The sequence below is a fragment of the Oncorhynchus masou genome, chromosome 14 (assembly GCF_036934945.1).
Source record: "Oncorhynchus masou masou isolate Uvic2021 chromosome 14, UVic_Omas_1.1, whole genome shotgun sequence".
Taxonomy (NCBI): Eukaryota; Metazoa; Chordata; class Actinopteri; order Salmoniformes; family Salmonidae; genus Oncorhynchus; species Oncorhynchus masou.
Genome location: NC_088225.1, coordinates 23,269,061 through 23,288,831, shown reverse-complemented (window position 1 = coordinate 23,288,831; position 19,771 = coordinate 23,269,061). Strand labels below are relative to the sequence as shown.

Sequence of the window (19,771 nt, the reverse complement as noted above, 5' to 3'; positions counted from 1 at the left end):
CCTACAAACTTCTATGTAACACACTGAACTGTTACAGTAGTCACCTCCTAGTGAGACACAATAACACATTGAACTGTTACAGTAGTTCCCCTCCTAGAGACACTATAACACACTGAACTGTTACAGAAGTTCCTCTCCCAGAGACACTATAACACACTGAACTGTTGCAGTAGTTCACCTCCTGGAGACACAATAACACACTGAACTGTTACAGAAGTTCATCTCCCAGAGACACTATAACACACTGAACTGTTGCAGTAGATCACCTCCAAGAGAAACAATAACAAACTGAACTGTTACAGTAGTCCACCTCCTAGATACACTATAACACAGTGAACTGTTACAGTATTTCACCTCCTAGAGACACAATAACACACTGAACTGTTACAGTAGTCCACACTGAACTGTTACAGAAGTTCATCTCCCAGAGACACTATAACACACTGAACTGTTGCAGTAGTTCACCTCTTAGAGACACAATAACACACTGAACTGTTACAAAGTTCACCTCCTAGAGATAACACTGAACTGTTACTAGTTCACAGAGACACAATAACACACTGAACTGTTACAGTAGATCTCCTCCTAGAGACACAATAACACCCTGAACAGTAACAGTAGTTAACATCTTAGAGACACTACAACACACTGAACTGTTACAATAGATCACCTACTGTTAGACAGACACACTATGACACACTGAACTGTTACAGTAGTTCACCTCCTAGAGACACTGTAACACACTGAACTGTTACAATAGTTCAGCTCCTAAATAGAGACACTATAACACCCTGAACTGTTACAGTAGTTCACCTCCTAGTGAGATAAACTTTAACTCACTGAACTGTTATAGTAATTCACCTATGCAGGTATAATACAATCCTCTTCTCCTTTTGTTAGTATACAGTGCTGCTGGCTGCTGGCTGCAGGTGATTGTTCATGTCTATGCATGAGTATGTGTTTGTCTGCGTTAATGGACAAGTTGGATGTGAATGTGTGTACATGCAAATGTGCGCTTCTGTGGGTGTGTGTGTGTATGTGTGTGTGTGTGTGTGTGTGTGTGTGTGTGTCTGTGTGTGTTTGCGTTTGTTTGTGTGTGTGTGTTTTTGCGTGTGTCCACAAAGTAAAGAGGTCCATTGTTGTAGACATTATAACTAGAGCAGTGGAAACTGTGTTTTCTCTGTTGAAAAGCTGTTTTTCTCTCCAGCACACGCACACACACAGACACACAAACACACAGACACAGACACAGACGCAGACACAGACACAGACACAGATACACGCACAGGGAAAAGGGAACGTGCACACGCTTGCGCACACGCACATGCACACGCACACACACACACGCACACACACACTTCAGTACAGGACTCAGGGTAGAGAGTGCCATTTAGTGGCAGTAGCGAGGCCTTGCTGCAGCCAGGTCACCCGTGTTATAAGTCAGTATTGGACATCCATCCATGTCTGAGGTCATCGGGAGATGACGTGGAACCCGGCCTCTAGGGGCAACAGCGAGCGCTGTTTCAGTCTGTTTTTTTAGTAGGTTTCTGTTTTGGTAGGGCATTGTGGACAGGAATTGTGAATGGGCGTAAGCATCTGTCTCTGATTCCAAAGGTTGCACGTTTGAATCCAGTGATATCAAGTCATTTTTGTTTTAATCCTATCCCAAACCTTAACCCTTAGCTTAAACATTCGGAGTTCATGCCTAACCTAAAATACTTAGAAATTTGACGTTTGCAACAACTTCAAAATGTCTAATTCTGATGTGAGACTGTGAGAGCTAGTTGTTTTCAGATGGCTCCTCTGCAGTCCAGCTGCTGTGTGTGTGTGTGTGTGTGTGTGTGTGTGTGTGTGTGTGTGTGTGTGTGTGTGTGTGTGTGTGTGTGTGTGTGTGTGTGTGTGTGTGTGTGTGATTAGGTGCCAACGCTGTTGTCAGCTAATCCTAGAGGAGACAATGTAAAGAAGGACAGGCCAACGCTGCTGTCAGCTAATCATAAAGGAGACAATGTAAAGAAGGACAGGCCAGTGCTGCTGTCAGCTAATCATAAAGGAGACAATGTAAAGAAGGACAGGCCAACGCTGCTGTCAGCTAATCATAAAGGAGACAATGTAAAGAAGGACAGGCCAACGCTGCTGTCAGCTAATCATAAAGGAGACAATGTAAAGAAGGACAGGCCAACGCTGCTGTCAGCTAATCATAAAGGAGACAATGTAAAGAAGGACAGGCCAACGCTGCTGTCAGCTAATCATAAAGGAGACAATGTAAAGAAGGACAGGCCAGCGCTGCTGTCAGCTAATCATAAAGGAGACAATGTAAAGAAGGACAGGCCAACGCTGCTGTCAGCTAATCATAAAGGAGACAATGTAAAGAAGGACAGGCCAACGCTGCTGTCAGCTAATCATAAAGGAGACAATGTAAAGAAGGACAGGCCAACGCTGCTGTCAGCTAATCAAAAAGGAGTCAATGTAAAGAAGGACAGGCCAACGCTGCTGTCAGCTAATCATAAAGGAGACAATGTAAAGAAGGACAGGACAACGCTGCTGTCAGCTAATCATAAAGGAGACAATGTAAAGAAGGACAGGCCAGTGCTGCTGTCAGCTAATCATAAAGGAGACAATGTAAAGAAGGACAGGCCAACGCTGCTGTCAGCTAATCATCTGTCTCTCAATTGGCACTCTGTTCCCTATATGGTGCAATACTTTTTACCAGGGACCATAGGGCTGTGGTCAAAATATGTGCACTGTATAGGAAAAGGGGTGCCGCTTGGGACACAGATACAGAATTGAGGCCACTCTGTATATTCAGTTCCATGCACATCTTTCCTCCCAATTCAGGATACTTCACACGAGACTAGAGTCTTCACCATATGAATAAAATATGCCAATGTTCTGACATTCAGATGCTGATGTTCTATCCTTCCTCAGCTCAGCTTCCTGAGGAAGAGAATGAGAGGACAGAGGAGGAGGAGAGGAGAGAGGAGGAGTGAAGAGAGGAGAGGAGAGAGGAGGAGAGGAGAGAGGAGGAGAGGACAGAGGAGAGGAGAGAGGAGAAGAGGACAGAGGAGGAGAGGAGGAGAGGAGAGAGGAGATGAGAGGGGAGGAGGAGTGGTTAGGGGGAAGATAGGTGAGAAGAGAGGACATGGGAGGAGAGGAGGAGAGGAGGAGAGGAGAGAGGAGGAGAGGAGAGAGGAGATGAGAGGGGAGGAGGAGTGGTCAGGAGGGGAAGATAGGTGAGAAGAGAGGACATGGGAGGAGAGGAGGAGAGGAGGAGAGGAGGAGAGGAGAGAGGAGATGAGAGGGGAGGAGGAGGAGTGGTCAGGAGGGGAAGATAGGTGAGAAGAGAGGACATGGGAGGAGAGGAGGAGAGGAGGAGAGAAGGAGAGAAGAGCAGAAGTAACTAGTGAATAAGTTGTGCTTGTTCTCTGTGCTGTCATGGCAGCGCGATGCGTGGTGGATGTTTCCATCTGGGTGCCATGGATACGGCAGGTCTGTCGGTAGGTGTTTCATAAGGGACAATAACATCCTCTCATGTTTCCATCCAATGAGAACGTTAGCAATTAGCCTATGCAGTGGCTAGCTGTTAGCAAGCTGCTGACTGCTGAGAGTATGACTGACACCGTGTGTGTGTGTGTGTGTGTGTGTGTGTGTGTGTGTGTGTGTGTGTGTGTGTGTGTGTGTGTGTGTGTGTGTGTGTGTGTGTGTGTGTGTGTGTGTGTGTGTGTGTGTGTGTGTGTGTGTGTGTGTGTGTGTGTGTGTGTGTGTGTGTGTGCGTGTGTTTGTGTGTTTGTTTTAACATGGTAATTAGACATGATTGAAAGGAGTGGTCAGCATAATGATGCAATTGAAGAATATGAATGTCTGTGTGTCGTTTTTATCATCTGCATAACATCTCAGTGAGGTGTTGTTTCTGTACTCTGTCCATATGAGCACAGTCCCAGTCTCAGCAGGAGTTGTTTCAGTGTGCCATCTGAGATGTGAGTCTGAGGTGACAAACGATGCAGACACACCGCACCTAACACAGACATTTCCACTGCCCACACACACTGCACCCACCTCTGCAATGGTGCGTCCTTTTGCTCTACCCCACAGAGAGAGAGAAAGAGAGAGACAGGAAACAGGCAGGGAGAGATAGTTCATTATCACCGTCACCACTGCTCTCTCTGTGACTTGGCCCGCTCGCCTGCCATCAGCATTCCCATGCCCATTGTCCCTGCCCATCGGCATAGCGATGTCCATTGTCCCTGCCCATCGGCATAGCGATGTCCATTGTCCCTGCCCATCGGCATAGCAATGCCCATTGTCACATCATGTCACCATGGCAATGCCCATTATCCCTTGCCCATTGTTTCCTTAGGCTGGCAGAGGGCCTATGCCCACTCTCTCACACAGGCACTGACTGGCTGCGGTGCACTAGTTGCTATGGAGGTTCACACACACACACACACACACACACACACACACACACACACACACACACACACACACACACACACACACACACACACACACACACACACACACACACACACACACACACACACACACACACACACACTCACTGAACTAGCAACAGCCTTGTTCTGGATGTGTGGTAGGTAGGGAAGTATAGTTAATGAAGACAGCAGGAGCTGTGTCCAGGGATTGACTTCCTCTTTACTTAAATGACTTAAATTATCGCTCTGTACACACTGGTAGGCTGTGGCCATGTGACCCAGGTATTAAGCACTGATTGGCTTAAGGTCGGAGTTCATAATGAAATGATGGCCAATGTTATTGGGACAGGTTTTTGTACCTAGCAACACCAAGGATAACGAGGGTAGACAGATCCAGACAACATTCTCCTTTAAATGGCCTTTTCCTATTCCAGATGTCAGATTCACTATAGTGTATGCAAACACCCCCATCTCCCCTCCTCCACACAACAGCGTTTGTGTGTATGTTTGTGTGTCTGTTTTCATGGCCCATTTTATACTGTGGGGGGAATTCACTGCTATCAGACTGAGAAGTAGTCAGCTGTGGCTGCAGTCTAGTCCCCTGAGGATCTCCTCTACCCTAACCTCCCCCTATCTCTTCCTTTCACACACACACACACACACACACACACACACACACACACACACACACACACACACACACACACACACACACACACACACACACACACACACACACACACACACACACACACACACACACACACTCACACACACAGGCGCGCACCCCCCATCCCCCATAGAGAACATCTCCTCTGTCCTATCCTGATCCCCAACACCCTCCCTCTCTCCACCACTAATGTAATCTGTCCTCCTTCCCCCACTCCTCTACAGGGTTCCACACGTCCTGTTTGTTTGATGCCGCAGCGATGCTGCTGTCCTGTCATGGCCTGTGTGCTGTCCTGAGGGTAAGACCATGACCTAGATGGCACTAATGCTTCATCGTCAGCATCGTTGTCATTGTGGTTAGAACCACTGCCATCATTAGTGTCACCATCATCATCGTGTCTTCCTGGCTGAAGAATACCTGCCATGTATTACGGTAGGTCTGTGGCTTTCATTACCGAATCAAAGACACCTTGACAATAAAGACCTCTGACTTAGGCACCTGTTAGTGTGTGTTGTGCTGTTGGTGCTGTGTGTTAGTGGTGTGTTGGTGTGTGTGTTGTGGTGTGTGTTGGTGGTGTGTGTTGGTGGTGTGCATTGGGGGTGTGTGTTGGGGGTGTGCGTTAGTGGTCTGTGTGTGTGTACGTGCAACATGAGGGTGCATGTTTGTGGTTGAAATCTGATGCGTGTGTGTGTGCCGCTCTGTCTGTGTGTGTGTTTGATTGTTAGACAGTGCAGATCCTCTCCTCATCCTCCGTTCCTTCTCTCTTGTAAACGCATCTCCCTCCGTTGAAAAACTCAAACGCGGCGTTGGAAGCAGAGGAGAAACTTTTCAAAGACTTCTGCTCCCCTCTGATCAGTGAATGGAGATGGCGGTATGACAGCGGTAGTTACAATCAAACCCTCTCTCTCTGCCTCATGTTCATCTGCAGCTTGTCCTGGCAACACAATACTAAATACTGCTTCTTATCTCACTGTGTCTGTCTGTCTGTCTGTCTGTCTGTCTGTCTGTCTGTCTGTCTGTCTGTCTGTCTGTCTGTCTGTCTGTCTGTCTGTCTGTCTGTCTGTCTCTCTCTCTCTCTCACTCTCTCTCTCTCTCTCTCTCTCTCTCTCTCTCTCTCTCTCTCTCTGTCAGCATGACACCTACACTAGAGTAAGACAGCACCGGGTTAGCAACAGTCATCTAGCAGCGTCCTCTCGAACCCTCCCTGCTGTTACGAAGAAAGAGACTGAATGGTGAGAGAGAGAGAGAGAGAGAGAGAGAGAGAGAGAGAGAAGAGAACAAACTGAAATCACACCCTCATTTCTCCTTTAGAACTGAACCTCCATGCTGTGTGCTACTGAATACTACTACTGTTCAACATGGGATGTGTGTTCAGTTAGATGATTTCAATAAACTAGGGCCAATAAAGATCTGGGATTTTTTTATTTCACCTTTATTTAACCAGGTAGGCCAGTTGAGAATAAGTTCTCATTTACAACTGAGACCTGGCCAAGATAAAGCAAAGCAGGGCGACACAAACAACAACACAGAGTTACACATGGAATAAACAAATGTACAGCCAATAACACAATAGAAAAAGCTGTATACAGTGTGTGCAAATGAAGTAAGGAGGTAAGGCAATAAATAGGCCAATTATATGGTGTGTTAAAGGAATACATAACAGTACAGTAATAACCATCACATCTATCAGTTCTCATTTGCTTTGATGAAACAGTGCCATGGTAACACTACAGGCACCATGGTAACACTACAGGCACCATAGTAACAAGCTGTCTATAGATGTAGTCATATCACACAAAGCATTTGCCCCAGGTTAGAGAATGTAGCAAAGCCAATTGACAGTAGCGTATCATTCTGGGTCGCATTCATCAGGACATACCTGACCATAGTAAAACCTTTTGCAACAGAATACAAAAAAATATATCATTTTTGTGTGTGTGTGTGTGTGACGATGGGTGTGTGTGTGTGTGTGTTTGTGTGTGTGTGTGTGTGTATGTGTGTGTGTGTGTGTGTGTGTGTGTGTGTGTGTGTGTGTGTGTGTGTGTGTGTGTGTGTGTGTGTGTGTGTGTGTGTGTGTGTGTGTGTGTGTGTGTGTGTGTGTGTGAGCATGTGTGCGAGTGTGTGTGTTGGTGTGTGCTGTTCTGAGTCAGTGGTTTGGTAAATACTTCAGGGGGAGCAGAGCAGTGTGTGTGCGTGTGTGTGTGTGCATGTGTGTGTGTATGTGTGTGTGTATATGTGTGTGTGTATATGTGTGTGAGTGTGTGTGTGTGTGTGTGTGTGTGTGTGTGTGTGTGTGTGTGTGTGTGTGTGTGTGTGTGTGTGTGTGTGTGTGTGTGTGTGTGTGTGTGTGTGTGTGTGTGTGTGTGTGTGTGTGTGTGTGTGTGTGTGTGTGTGTGTGTGCGTGCGTGCGCGCGTGTGTGTGTGTGTGTGTGTGTGTGTGTGTGTGTGTGTGTGTGAGCATAGGAAATGACTGCTGGATGTATTTGCAGAGACAGCTGATGATCTCCATCGGTTGGCCAGGAGCCAGCGCCTTCTAATGAGAAAAGTGCTGCTCCCACCGTGCACCTAATTACACACTACACACACACACACACACACACACACACACACACACACACACACACACACACACACACACACACACACACACACACACACACACACACACACACACACACACACACACACACACACACACACACACACAGCACACAAACACACTCCCTCAAGATCAAACAGACAGAAGCACTGTAGCCAGCATACTAATGAGGTTTCACCTTTCCTATCTGCTATCTATCTATCTATCTTTCTATCTATCTATCTATCTATCTATCTATCTATCTATCTATCTGTCTGTCTGTCTGTCTGTCTGTCTGTCTGTCTGTCTGTTCTGAGTCTCACTTCAGAATTAAACATTCATCCATGTTTTTCGAAGTGTGCGTGCGTGCATGTGTGGGTGTGTGCATGGGTTTGTGTGTGTTAATTAATGGGTTAAAATAAGTGCCGTTTTCACAACAGGAACACGCTCTCACAGACGTGAGAGGCTGGTCAAGCCTCCACAGTGACACATTCAGTGCAAATAGCGACAGTATGGTGCTTATTCAAACAGCAGTCACCAAACTACATCTCAGAAAGGGATCACTAACCCAAAACGCAAGCAAGCGTTACCTATCATTTGTCTGTCTTAGGAAAGGTGAGCATGCTGCTTTTTAAATATCTGTAGCAAGGTCCAGTTGAAGGAGCTGTGTGGCTATGTCTAAATGAATAGTCTATCATTTGTCTGTCTTAAGCTGGCTGCTTTTTAAATATCTGTAGCAAGGTCCAGTTGATGAGGACCCTGTGTGGCTATAGTCTATCATTTGTCTAGCAAGGGATGAGGACCAGAGCTGTGTGGCTATAGTCTATCATTTGTCTGTCTTAGGAGCTGGCTGCTTTTTAAATATCTGTAGCAAGGTCCAGTTGATGAGGACCAGAGCTGTGTGGCTATAGTCTATCTATCATTTGTCTGTCTTAGGAGCTGGCTGCTTTTTAAATATCTGTAGCAAGGTCCAGTTGATGAGGACCAGAGCTGTGTGGCTATAGTCTATCTATCATTTGTCTGTCTTAGGAGCTGGCTGCTTTTTAAATATCTGTAGCAAGGTCCAGTTGATGAGGACCAGAGCTGTGTGGCTATAGTCTATCTATCATTTGTCTGTCTTAGGAGCTGGCTGCTTTTTAAATATCTGTAGCAAGGTCCAGTTGATGAGGACCAGAGCTGTGTGGCTATGTCTATCTATCATTTGTCTGTCTTAGGAGCTGGGCTTTTTAAATATCTGTAGCAAGGTCCAGTTGATGAGGACCAGAGCTGTGTGGCTATAGTCTATCTATCATTTGTCTGTCTTAGGAGCTGGCTGCTTTTTAATGACTCCATATTAGCAAGGTCCAGTTGATCTAGAGCCTAGTACATCCCCATAGGATCCAGCCTGTGTCCATAATGAGGACTAAATTCCCCATTTTTTTTTGCTCCACCTCTGGAGCCTGTCTCTCTCTCTAATGGCGCCCTCCATAAACACCCAGGAGCCTCTGGGGGCAGGCAACCACGCCACACAGGGCTTACACTGACACTGAGGCCCTGTGAAGTTCCCAGATAGAGAACAATCTACCGTGAAATCATGGTAGTGACTGATTATACATATGAGTTGTAAGGTAGATCGATGGTGGATGGATAGATGGAGGGATGGATGGATGGAAGGATGAAAGATGCCAATGCTTCTGTCCTCCCTCACTTTTTCTTTGCAAAATAGATGGATAGATGGCTGGAAGGAAGGAAGGAGGGATGGATAGATGGATAGATGGCTGGAAGGAAGGAAGGAGGGATAGATGGAGGGATGGATGGAAGGATGATAGATCCCAATGCTTCTCTGTCCTCTCTAACTTTCTTTTCCTTTGCCCTCTATTTCTGTTCCTCTTCCTCTCTCGTTGTCTATTTTTGTCCCTTTTCCCCTCTAACACTCCATCTCTTCTCTCACTCTCTAGTTGTGTCACACTACATCCCTCCCTCTCTGCTCTCTTCTCCTCTGCTGGATGTTGACCTTATGGATCTGTTCTTCCACTGAGAGATAGGAAGCCTCCCTCCCCTCCCCCTCCCCTCCCCTCCCCCTCCCCTCCTCCCCTCCCCTCTCCCCCTCCCCCCTCCTCCCTCCTCCCCTCCCCTCCCCCCTCCTCCTCTCCTCCCCTCCCCTCCCCCTCTCCTCTCCCTCCCCATTCTCTCTAAGCGTGCTCTTCTATCCTGTGACATCCAGCAAACAGACCACAGTTCAGAGAGAGAGATAGAGAGAGAGACAGAAGAAGAGAGAGAGAAAGGGCGAGCTTTCACCTTTCATTTCACCACGGCAACGTGGTTGTCAGCCTCATGGATGCATGCCCTTTACTGACCACCCCCCCCCACCTCCCCTGTCTCCATCTCCATAATAAACAGGTCCCTTTCAGTGGATTGCATCAGCCCATCAATAGAGGGACCAGACCCAGTGGTGTGTGTGTGTGATGTGGTGTCTTTACTGTAGCAGTGACGCACATGCTCTGTTGTTTTTATTGAGCATTCCAGGAACAACAGTGTGGCCGGGCATCATGCTGGGACTACACAATGTGGGGCTTGCTGGTTTATCTGTTTTTCTCTCCTTTTTGTTTGGAGGGCTAGATTACAAACACAAACACAACACACCGATGCTGATACGCATGCACACAACACAAGCACACAGACACATTAATATAGCACACTCCAGCCTTGGGTCTCGCGATAGTAGCAGTGGTGTTGCTTGTGTGCATGCCCAACATGTCACTGCAGAGATGAGAGGATCAATCTCTTCCTCATTTAAATACACCTCTACATTTCACCTCTCTCTCTCTCTCCCCCCCTCTCTCTCTCTCTCTCTCTCTCTCTGGTATCTCTTTCTGCAGTCTCTCTCGCTATCTCTCTTTCTGCAGTCTCTCTTTCTGTTATCTCTCTCTCTCTCTCTCTCTCACTCTCTCTCTTTCTGCAGTCTCTCTTTCTGTTATCTCTCTCTCTATCACACACACATAGACAGTGTCTTCTCTCTCTCTCTCTCACTCTCTCTCTTTCTGCAGTCTCTCTTTCTGTTATCTCTCTCTCTATCACACACACATAGACAGTGTCTTCTCTCTCTCTCTCTCTCTCTGTTATCACTCCCTCTTCTCTGCCCTCTCTTCCCCCTTATTTTCTCATCCTTGCACTCACACCTTTCTTCATGCTAACCCTCTCCCTCTCTCTCCCCATTTCTCACACTCTTTCTCGCTCTCTCCTCTCTCCCTCTATCTCTCTTTCTAAATGGATTATATGAGAGAAGAATTCTGTCCGAGCGAAGCATCAATTTCAGTCATCTGTGACACTGCAGTCTCTGTGCAACGTTTAATGGCTGCAAGCCGAGCAGAGCAGAGCTGAGATGCCTTTGACAGGGACTATGCAGTTTATTACACCTTAGTGCATCACACATACACACACACAGACACACAGACACACAGACACACACACACACACACACACACACACACACACACACACACACACACACACACACACACACACACACACACACACACACACACAGACACACACACACACACACACACATACACACACACAGACACAGACACACACGCACACGCACACGCACACGCACACGCACACACACACACACACACACACACACACACACACACACACACACACACTGGTTCTTTATGCATGCTGATTTCATAAGGTGTTGCTGTTCCTTTTAGGGCAACAGACTTACGTAACCCAGTACAGGCCTAAGAAACAGCGTGCTATGACACATCATGAGTGTGGTATAGAGTTAGAGTTCTGTTATAGCACTACGCAACACAACCCCAGGGTAAGACAGGTAACCACGGCCGTATAATGCTACTATAGGACCCTCTGTTTGGTACGTAGCCACAGAAAAACATCTCAACAACAATGTAATATCTCATCATCTCTATGTTCTATTTCTGAGATGGTTGTTGTGATTGTTGAAAAATATAACATGATGCACATTTCTGGATTTATTGTTGTTGATAGAAACAATCATTGAGAAATATAACTCAGTCAAGAACACCAGACACAAAGCAGCATCCTAATGAATGTAAATACAGAGTATTAGTTCACATGTCCTCTACACCATACCCACGCCCCCTCCACTGCCTCTGCTGCCATTCACACACAGCCCTCTGTGCCCTGTTCATCTTGCTCTCTACCAACAGTTAGCATTAGCTACCCAGCAGAAAGAAGAGAACGCACAATACCTGTTTTATAGTTGTCAGCCTCCTTCCTTCTCCTCTTTTCCTCCTTCCTCGTTCCCTTCTTCCCTCGTTCCCTTCTTCCACAGCGGAGCCGAGCGGAGCAGGAATGAATCCTTCCCGCGATGTGAAAATGGCACCAGTATTCCCTGTCAGCCGCGGCTGCCTCTCTCTCTGTTTCTCCCTCTCACTCACTCTCTCACTCTCTAGCTCGCCGCCCTCCTTCCCCCTGCTGCCATGTTGTGTGTGCAGGGCGGGGGGTGGCTGGAGGGGGTAGGGGGTGCGAGGGGAGGGGGCGCAGCGATGGATAGAGGAGGAGGAGGAGGGAGGGCTCTGGGGGATAGGAAAGCAATTAGAAGGCAGCCCCTCTCCTTTCCAGATGGGTAGGGGGAGGTGGAGGGGTGGAGGGGGGAGTCTATAGGGGGGATGTATAGTGAAATTATCTCAGGGGGCCCGCCTCTGACTCTGCTGGGGAGTCTAGTAGTCCGTCCACCAGTCACAGAGCCACAGACTGTGTGTGTATGTCTGTGTGTATGTCTGTGTGTATGTATGTCCGTGTGTGTGTGTGTGTGTGTGTGTGTGTGTGTGTGTGTGTGTGTGTGTGTGTGTGTGTGTGTGTGTGTGTGTGTGTGTGTGTGTGTGTGTGTGTGTCAGAGGCGAAGGCAGAGATTGCTGATGCACAGGGAAAGGAAGTGAAGGGAGGGGGTCAGGGAGAAGAGGAGGGGTCGATCAGTGGGACCACCTGCTCCCGTACTGAGGAGCACAGAGAGGCAGAGAGAAAGGGAGGATGCCAGCTTCAAAGCATCTCAGATTTGCTCTCTCTCTGTCCCTCTCTGTCCCTCTCTCTCTAATGTCTTCTCATTTCTCTCTCCCTCTCACTCTCTATCTCTCTATTTATATCTCTCTGTGAATGTGTGTGGATACTGCATGCATGTGCAAATACAAATGTGTGTATGTGGGAAAGGTTGAGTGTGTGTTTGTGTATGCAGATGTAGGATCTTAATTTGAGCTGGTTTAATACAGCAGGAAAATAATCCTGCAGCAATAGGAAATGGGAATTATTATGTGGATTAAAATACTGACATTTCAAAGTGGAACTGACAAACATTAGAAGTCTTTTTAAAAGTCAAATACACAACAGGTGAGCATTTCCTACTGTGATAAAATGAAGAGTCATCAAATTAAGATCATACATCTGTATGTGTTTATGAGTGTGTGTCATTGTGAGAAAGGGAGAGACAGGAGGGCAAAGAGTGTATAAGAAAGGGAGATGGACAAGTGTATGTGTGTCCCTCTCTACGAGAGGGCGAGAGGAAGAGAGAGAAAGAGAGAAAGAGAGGAAGTGAGATAGAGACAGAAAGAGAGAGAAAGACTCTTTTGATGGACAGGGACTGTGCCAGAGACTGTGTGTGTACGGAGAGATAGTGTGTGTGTGTGTGTGTGTCACTGATTGTGCCATGAATGAAAATAAGGAGGGAGGAGGTGAGTAGGAGGGAGAGGGACTGTCTCTCTCCTCCCATCCGGCCATCTTGCTATCCCTCCCTCCCTCCCTCGCTCCTTCCTTCCTCCCTCCCTATGAATCTGGATGAGGCTGGAGGCTGACTGCTGCTGCTGCTCAGGTGCCTGTGAATAATAAGGATTATATAGATATGAAGACTTCCTTTCTATAAACTTCATCTCTCTCTCTGTTTCTCTCTCTCTGTTTCTTCTCTCTCTCTGTTTCTCTCTGTTTCTCTCTGTTTCTGTCTCTGTTTCTCTCTCTCTGTTTCTCTCTCTGTTTCTGTTTCTGTTTCTCTCTCTGTTTTCTCTCTGTTTCTCTCTCTGTTTCTCTCTGTTCTCTCTGTCTCTTCTCTGTTTCTGTCTCTGTTTCTCTCTGTTTCTCTCTCTGTCTCTCTCTGTTTCTCTCTGTCTCTCTCTCTCTCTGTTTCTGTCTCTGTTTCTCTCTCTGTTTCTCTCTGTCTCTCTCTGTTTCTCTCTGTCTCTCTCTGTTTCTCTCTGTCTCTCTCTCTCTGTTTCTGTCTCTGTTTCTCTCTCTGTTTCTTTTTGTTTCTCTCTTGTTCTCTCTCTGTTTCTCTCTGTCTCTCTCTCCGTTTCTCTCTCTGTTTCTCTCTGTCTCTCTCTCGCTCTGTTTCTCTCTCTGTTTCTCTCTTGTTCTCTCTCTGTTTCTCTCTCTGTTTCTCTCTCTGTTTCTCTGTTTCTCTCTCTGTTTCTCTCTTGTTTTCTCTCGGTTTCTCTTTCTGTTTCTCTCTGTTTCTCTCTCTGTTTCTCTCTGTGTCTCTCTGTTTCTCTCTGTCTCTCTCTCTGTTTCTCTCTCTGTTTCTCTCTTGTTCTCTCTCTGTTTCTCTCTCTGTTTCTCTGTTTCTCTCTCTGTTTCTCTCTTGTTCTCTCTCGGTTTCTCTTGCTGTTTCTCTCTGTTTCTCTCTCTGTTTCTCTCTGTCTCTCTCTGTTTCTCTCTGTCTCTCTCTCTCTGTTTCTCTCTCTGTTTCTCTTTGTTTCTCTCTTGTTCTCTCTCTGTTTCTCTCTTGTTCTCTCTCTGTTTCTCTTTCTGTTTCTCTCTGTTTCTCTCTCTGTTTCTGTCTGTTTCTCTTTCTGTTTCTCTCTTGTTCTCTCTCTGTTTCTCTGTTTCTCTCTCTGTTTCTCTCTCTGTTTCCCTCTCTGTTTCTCTCTCTGTTTCTCTCTCTGTTTCTCTCTGTTTCTCTCTGTTTCTCTTTCTGTTTCTCTCTCTGTTTCTCTGTTTCTCTCTCTGTTTCTCTCTTGTTCTCTCTCGGTTTCTCTTTCTGTTTCTCTCTGTTTCTCTCTCTGTTTCTCTCTGTCTCTCTCTGTTTCTCTCTGTCTCTCTCTCTGTTTCTCTCTCTGTTTCTCTCTCTCTCTCTCTCTCTGTTTCTCTGTTCCTCTCTGTTTCTCTCTGTTTCTCTCTGTTTCTCTCTCTGATTCTCTCTGTTCCTCTCTGTTTCTGTCTCTGTTTCTCTCTGTTTTCTCTCTCTGTTTCTCTCATTCTCTCTGTTTCTCTCTCTGTTTCTCTCTCTGTTTCTCTCGTTCTCTCTGTTTCTCTCTGTTTCTCTCGTTCTCTCTGTTTCTCTCTTGTTCTCTCTGTTTCTCTCTGTTTCTCTCTCTGTTTCTCTCTTGTTCCCTCTCTGTTTCTCTCATTCTCTCTGTTTTTCTCTCTGTTTCTTACTTGTTCTCTCTCTGTTTTCTCTCTGTTTCTCTCTGTTTTCTGTTTCTCTCTGTTTTCTCTCTGTTTCTCTCTTGTGTTCTGTTTCTCTCTGTTCACTCTTTTTCTCTCTTTCTCTCTGTTTCTCTCTGTTTTTCTCTCTGTTTCTCTCTCTGTTTCTCTCTCTGTTTCTCTCTTGTTCTCTCTCTGTTTCTCTCTCTGTTCCTCTCTGTTTCCCTCTGTTTCTCTCTGTTTCTCTCTCTGTTTCTCTCTGTGTCTCTCTCTGTTTCTCTCTTGTTCACTCTGTTTTTCATTCTGTTTCACTCTCACTCTCTCTGTTTCTCTCTGTTTCTCTATTGTTCTCTCTCTGTTTCTCTCTGTCTCTCTCTCTGTTTCTTTCTCTGTTTCTCTCTCATTCTCTCTCTGTTTCTCTCTCTGTTTCTCTCTCTGTTTTCTCTTTCTCTGTTTCTCTCTCTGTTTCACCCTGTTCCTCTCTCTCATTATCTCTCTGTTTCTCTTTCTGTTTCTCTCTGTTTCTCCCTCTGTTTCTCTGTTTCTCTCTCTGTTTCTCTCTCTGTTTTCTCTGTTTCTCTCTTGTTCTGTTTCTCTCGGTTTCTCTTTCTGTTTCTCTCTGTTCTCTCTCTGTTTCTCTCTGTTTCTCTCTCTGTTTCTCTGTCTCTCTCTGTTTCTCTCTCTGTTTCTCTCTATCTCTCTCTCTGTTTCTCTCTCTGTTTCTCTGTTTCTCTCTGTTTCTCTCTCTGTTTCTCTCTGTTTCTGTCTCTGTTTCTCTCTCTGTTTCTCTCTGTTTCTCTCATTCTCTCTGTTTCTCTCTCTGTTTTTCTCTCTGTTTCTCTCTTGTTCTCTCTCTGTTTCTCTGTTTCCCTCTGTTTCTCTTGTTTCTCTCTCTGTTTATCTCTTGTTCTCTCTGTTTCTATCTCTGTTTCTCTCTTGTTCCCTCTCTGTTTCTCTCTGTTTCTCTCTGTTTCTCTCTTGTTCCCTCTCTGTTTCTCTCGTTCTCTCTGTTTCTCTCTTGTTTCCCTCTCTGTTTCTCTCTCTTTCTCTCTCTGTTTCTCTCTCTGTTTCTCTCACTGTTTCTCTCTTGTTTCTCTCTGTTTCTCTGTTTCTCTGTTCCTCTCTGTTTCTCTCTCTGTTTCTCACTTGTTCTCTCTCTGTTTCTCTGTTTTTCTGTTTCTCTCTCTTTTCTCTCTGTTTCTCTCTGTTTCTCTCTCTGTTTCTCTCTGTCTCTCTCTGTTTCTCTCTGTCTCTCTCTCTGTTTCTCTCTCTGTTTCTCTGTCTCTCTCTGTTTCTCTCTCTGTTTCTCTCTGTCTCTCTCTCTCTCTGTTTCTGTCTGTTTCTGTTTCTGTCTGTTTCTCTCATTCTCTCTGTTTCTCTCTCTGTTTCTGTTTCTCTCTGTTTCTCTCTTGTTCTCTCTCTGTTTCTCTCTCTGTTCTCTCTCTGTTTCTCTCTGTTTCTCTCTGTTTATCTCTTGTTCTCTCTGTTTCTATCTCTGTTTCTCTCTTGTTCCCTCTCTGTTTCTCTCTTGTTCTCTCTGTTTTCTCTCTTGTTCCTCTCTGTTTCTCTCTGTTCTCTCTCTGTTTCTCTCTTGTTCCCTCTCTGTTTCTCTCTTGTTTCTCTCTGTTTCTCTCTCTGTTTCTCTCACTGTTTCTCTCTTATTCTCTCTCTCTGTTTTCTCTCTCTGTTCCTCTCTGTTTCTCTCTGTTTCTCTCTTTGTTTCTCTCTTGTTCTCTCTCTGTTTCTCTCTCTGTTCCTCTCTGTTCCTCTCTGTTTCTCTCTGTTTCTCTCTCTGATTCTCTCTCTGTTCCTCTCTGTTTCTCTCTCGGATTCTCTCTCTGTTTCTCTCTCTGTTTCTCTCTGTGTCTCTCTCTCTGTTTCTCTCTTGTTCTCTCTGTTTTTCATTCAGTTTCTCTCTGTTTCTCTCTCTGTTCTCTCTGTTTCTTTCTCTGTTTCTCTCTCATTCTCTCTCTGTTTCACCTCTCTGTTCTCTCTCTCTCACTCTCTCTCTGTTTCTCTCTCTCCTTTCTCTTGTTCTCTCTGTTTCTCTCTGTTTCTCTATTGTTCTCTCTCTGTTTCTTTCTCTGTTTCTCTCTCATTCTCTCTGTTTCTCTCTCTTTCTCTCTCTCCGTTTCTCTCTCTGTTTCACCCGTTCTCTCTCATTCTCTCTCTGTTTCTCTCTCTGTTTCTCTCTCTTTCTCTCTCTCTGTTTCTCTCTCTGTTTCACCCGTTCTCTCTCACTCTCTCTTGTTCTCTCTCCCTTTCTCTCTCTCTGTTTCTCTCTGTTTCTCTATTGTTCTCACTCTGTTTCTCTCTCTCTCAATTCAATTCAAGGGTATGGCATGGCATGGGTAACATGTGTTAATATTGCCGTTCTCAAGTAAGGTCTGTAATATATATTTCTCTATATATCTATCTGTTTCTCTATATATTTCTCTATATATATCTCTATGTTTCTCTCTCTGTTCCTCTCTGTTTCTCTCTGTTTCTCTCTGTTTCTCTCTCTGTCACTCTTTGTTTCTCTCTCTCTCTGTCCATCTCTGTTTCTATCTCTTCTTTTGTTTTCTCTCTCTCTGTCTCTATCTCTCTCTCTTTCACTCATCCTGTCTTTATATCCCCTGCCATGCGAGAGCAACACAGCTCGTTGTGACTAAACAGCACAGACCTGCTTGAGCATATCTCGGTCATTCCGCAGCGGTACTGTTGTTGTGCAACAGAGATATTTTCATTCAGTGTGGAAACGTCGTCTTTTTCCCCTCCTACTCTGCTGAATATATCCTGAGCTGGGTAACTATAGCTCCTGGAAGATGCGTTCACACACACACACACACATACAAGCACGCACGCATGCACTCACGCACGCACTCTCTGTTTCACACACTCACACACACACACACACACTCACTTTCTCACTCTGTTTCTCTCACACACACACACACACACTCACGTTTCTCTTTCTGTTTCTCTCTGTTTCTCTCTCTGTTTCACGTTTCTCACACACTTTCACACACGCACGTTCACTCACGCACGCATGTTTCACGCACGCACGCACTCATGCACGCACACACACACTCTGCTGTCTCACGCTCTGTTTCTCGCACGCTGTTTCTCTCACTGTTTCACACACACACACACACACACACTGTTTCACACACACACACACACACACACACACACACACACACTCACACACACACACACACACACACACACACACACACACACACACACACACTCACACACTGGGTTCAAGGGCGATTGATTTTGAGTTTAATTTCTCTCTGGCGCTCTCGACGTGAAAGGACGCGCCTCTGTCTGACCTTGACGACAGACAGTGATTTTGTCTCCGTCTGCGACCGTCGCATGAGCCACAAAAACACTGTAATAGCCTGGTTCTTGTGTCACAAGAAATATTATTCATTTTTTACGTACTTCACTTTAATAATTTGTTTATATCTTACTCCCTTTTTCTCCCCAATTTCAATATTGTCTCATCGCTGCAACTCCCCAACGTGCTCGGGAGGCGAAGGCCGAGTCAATGCGTCCTCCGAAACATGACCCGCCAAACCACGCTTCTTAACACCCGCCCGCTTAACCCGGAAGCCAGCCTCACGAATGTGTTGGAGGAAACTCCATTCCATTCACCTGATGACCGAGGTCAGCCTGCAGTTTCTCTTTCCCCCGGCCTGCCACAAGAAGTCGCTAGAGCACGATTTGCCAAGTAAAGTCCCCCCCTGGCCAAACCCTCCCCTAACCGCCCTATGGGACTCCCGATCACAGCCGTTTGTGATACAGCCCAGTAACCCGGGTCTGTAGTGACACCTCTAGCACTGCCTTAGACCACTGTGCCGCTCGGGAGGCCCCAGTATTTTTTCTATTTTCTATTAACAATTTCTATTTGTTTTCTTGAATGTGTTGTTGTATACATTCTATACTACAAATCACCCTGGAGCTGCCATATTGGCCCTTTACCTTTTTTGACATTTGATTCATTTAGCAGACGCTCTTATCCAAAGCCACTTACAATAGTGACTAAATACAGTGCCTTGCGAAAGTATTCGGCCACCTTGAACTTTGCGACCTTTTGCCACATTTCAGGCTTCAAACATAAAGATATAAAACTGTGGAAAGAACTGAAACTGAAAACTGCTGTTCACAAATGCTCTCCATCCAACCTCACTGAGCTCGAGCTGTTTTGCAAGGAGGAATGAGAAAAAATTTCAGTCTCTCGATGTGCAAAACTGATAGAGACATACCCCAAGCGACCTACAGCTGTAATCGCAGCAAAAGGTGGCGCTACAAAGTATTAACTTAAGGGGGCTGAATAATTTTGCACGCCCAATTTTTCAGTTTTTGATTTGTTAAAAAAGTTTGAAATATCCAATAAATGTCGTTCCACTTCATGATTGTGTCCCACTTGTTGTTGATTCTTCACAAAAAAATACAGTTTTATATCTTTATGTTTGAAGCCTGAAATGTGGCAAAAGGTCGCAAAGTTCAAGGGGGCCGAATACTTTTGCAAGGCACTGTACATGTTGATACTGTTGATTCATACTGGTCTCCCATGGGAATCAAACCCTGGTGTTACAAGCACCATGCACTACCAACTGAGATACACGAGACAGGAAATGCAATGTTGTGTGTTCACTTCGATAGGCCTGTGGATCATTACTGTGTGTAGACTTCTAAAAGTTACACGTAGAAGAGATCTCT

At 45.7% G+C, this 19,771-nt stretch overlaps 1 protein-coding gene across 1 annotated transcript in view; it reads right to left on the bottom strand.

The window, feature by feature from the left end:
* The window catches only part of LOC135554561 (retinoic acid-induced protein 1), a 293,303-nt gene extending 281,168 nt beyond the window's left edge, over positions 1 to 12,135 (bottom strand). Inside the window, 1 exon segment of the mRNA XM_064986929.1 lies at positions 11,902 to 12,135. The gene's annotated coding sequence lies outside the window, so the exon portion shown is untranslated.
* Positions 12,136 to 19,771: the final 7,636 nt, after the last annotated feature.